Genomic DNA, 3,256 nt, shown 5'->3' on the forward strand with positions numbered 1-3,256 from the left:
AGCTTCATCTGGTCTTTTCTTGAAAGAAGACAGCTTGATTCTCAACTCATCTGACATGGCATCATCATAGAAGTAGTTGAGGAAGGCCACCTTGACATCATGCCAGTTTGTCAATGATCCAGCTGGCAATTGTTTCAACCACTGAGATGCCTCTCCTGCAAGTGAGTAAGGGAAGAGTTTGCAGAAGATGTAGTCCTCAGTCACCCCATTAGCCTTGATGCTAGTCACCAGATCCTCAAAATGCTCAATGTGGTCTAAGGGCTTCTCATTGGGCAAAGCAGAGAAAGGTCTCTGCCCAACTAGTTGAAAGTACGCAGGTTTCAACTCAAAATCATTCCTCTGAAAAGGAGGAGGAACAATAGCAGACCGGTTCTCATACACCAGATCAGCCCGGTTGTAGTCAGCAATGGTCCTGATCAGATCCCGGTTGTGCTCCTGTCGTCGAACTGGGTTATGTACGTGGTTGGCAGCTCCACGCACGTCTGCAGGTGGGTGTCGATCGATGCCACCTGGTTGGTGTCGATCGAAACCAAGGTTTGGATCATCAATGACACACGCTTGCTGGTTCACGATAGCCTACTCGTTGACAACAGGTTCAGCAATCACGTTTCCTTCTGCATCAAGCTTTTGGCCCTGCTCATTGCGCAAGTGGCCCTCTTGATCCCTCAAAACACCAGCCTCATCACGCATCAGAATGATCGTATTAACCATCTTCAGAGATTTGGCTGCTTTTCTGTTCTCACGCTCAAGTTTTCCCAACTCTTGGTTTGAAAGCTTCAGAATTGGACCAGTTTTGTTGCTCCTTGTGTTAGGCTTATTAGGCATACACCTGAAACACACAAAAGAGAAGAAAACAAAAGCGTGTTAGTTTGAAAATAAAAAGAAAAATTTAGAAAAAATCTAAAACTCAAATCTAATGGTAGATCAAAGAGTCCCCGGCAACGGCGCCAAAATTTGATATGCTCAAATTTACCCTAGAGATACTCTCTCAAATTAAGAGATCACTGTAATACTTAGGGGTCGAATTCCACAAGGACTCAAGACTACACAATAAATTATAGAGTTTTTCAATTATGCTAAACAAATTAAATTGAATTAAAATAAAAGCAATGCAAAATATTAAATAAAAGCTGTTGTAAATTCAATGGATCAAAAAACTAGGCCTAGGGAATTTCTCAGGAAATTATGAAATATTAAATCAATCAATAAATTAGGATTCAAGCAATTAAGAACAGATCTAGAACTCTAAACACTTTTGTAAATTAAATCAGTTCTCACTGCAAATAATATCTAAATTTAAAACCAGAAAATCCAAATCTCTTTGTAAAATTCTAGGTTAAAAATCAGCAATAAAATCAGGTTTAGATTGTTCACAAAATTATTAAATCAAATCTCTTTGCAAGAAATAATTTTGCTCATCAAAAGGTTTTATCAGGAAAATCAATTATATTCTCATATCAATTTATTTTCCTAGGGTATTAATTCTAGATGGCCAATCAAGGATTAATATGAAGAACAACCTAAGATGAAGATCTAGATAGATAAAGAATCCTAAATAAACAGATCTAATAATTCATAAAATCCCTGTGAAAAATCCTAAACCGAACAAGCAAATTACTCAGACATATTCAATGAAGAACAAAACATAATTCTGAATAATAAGCAATAGAGATTAAAAGAGTAAGAAAGGAGTTTAAGAATTCTTCTCTCAAAGCAGTTCAGATCTCTCTCTCCAATAGCTCTCAAAAATCTCTCAGGGTTGCAGGAAAAATAAAACTTGATAGAATATAACTTAAGGGTTTGGAAAACCTAAAAACTATATATATATGTCCTAAAACACGTCAGGGACTAGTCTTGCAAATATGTAAAACTTTGGGTAACTTTGTAAAACTTCCAAATTTGGCTCTCTCATCGGTTTGGACTGGGTGTCGATCGATGCCAAGTTGATTTCTTGCGGATTATTGCTCCAAACTGATCCAAATTGCTCCACTTTGCTCCTTTCATGCTAAAAACCTGTAAAGACTCAAAAACAATCTAGAAACAAATGAAAAGACACTAAAAGACTCCTTATATCATGGTTAAAAACCACAAAAACCATGATATATCACCTAAGGTTAAAAATTCTGGTGGACCTAGAAAAGTGGATACGGACATGCCTCTTGTTATCCCGAGTAATGGGGCCCAAGAAGGGGTTTATTATCGGTCCAAGTGGGATCGGTTCGAGATGGAGTTATCATCTCGAGGAGGCGTGTCAAGATCCCATATGTGGTCCTTGGTTTGAAGGGGAGATTGTTGGGATACAATCCAAGTCTCACATCTGAAGTTTAAAGGGACTATAATTAATATATAAAGGGTTAGAGTCAATCTACTAATTACCAATTGATTTTTAGTTAGAAGCCCAAGATAAGCCCAAATTTAACACATACGTCCCAAACCGAGTGTCATTTGCCTAGCACTGAATTTAAATCAACTTAGCCGAGTTTAATAGAAGTCAATCAGTAATTGTATTGAAAATTTGATGTTTTTAATGCAAAGAACTTAAGGAATATATATGCCCCAACAATTTCAACAAAAAAAAAAAACCAAAAAAGAAAGAACAAAAAAAAAATTGAAGCACTTATAGAAGTTATCCACAACTATCTCCATAATTCTAGCACAAAGTAAAACCAAAACCAATCTTTATTAGTTAACTGTTATTTAATTCATTATTGATCAATCACTAAATCCTCCCACAGAAAAGTTCAACTTCGTGGTGCCACAGACAAAACTCACAAGCAGAAGAAGTCTTCATGTCGTTACACTACAAGAAAAATCATTATTCATAGCACACGATAAACGCCATCATATGGGTTTGATAGCGTTTTCATAAACGCTATGTTCTCGACAGCTATCTTAGGTACCACCTATATTATTGTGTTTTTAAGTTATGCTATTATTGGGTCTATCTACCATAGCAGTTTTGTTTTACGACGCTATAACATATGTAACCCTATCATAGCGTTATTCACATGCCATAGTTTGTCTTTATCAATTATGCTCTTATTGCTATAATATGCATTGTTATGACTTTTATATTATGCAATGGTATAAAGCTAATCAATTTGGTGGAACCTGCTTAATTTGCAAAATATCCAATTTATATATAATAAACATCCACAAGATACACATCATTTCATAAAACAAACATTATTCACCTATAACACAAGTCTCAAAAAAATACTTAAAAACTATCATCCTTCAATATAATGATAGATAC

This window comes from Camelina sativa, chromosome 5 (assembly GCF_000633955.1).
Source record: "Camelina sativa cultivar DH55 chromosome 5, Cs, whole genome shotgun sequence".
Taxonomy (NCBI): domain Eukaryota; kingdom Viridiplantae; phylum Streptophyta; class Magnoliopsida; order Brassicales; family Brassicaceae; genus Camelina; species Camelina sativa.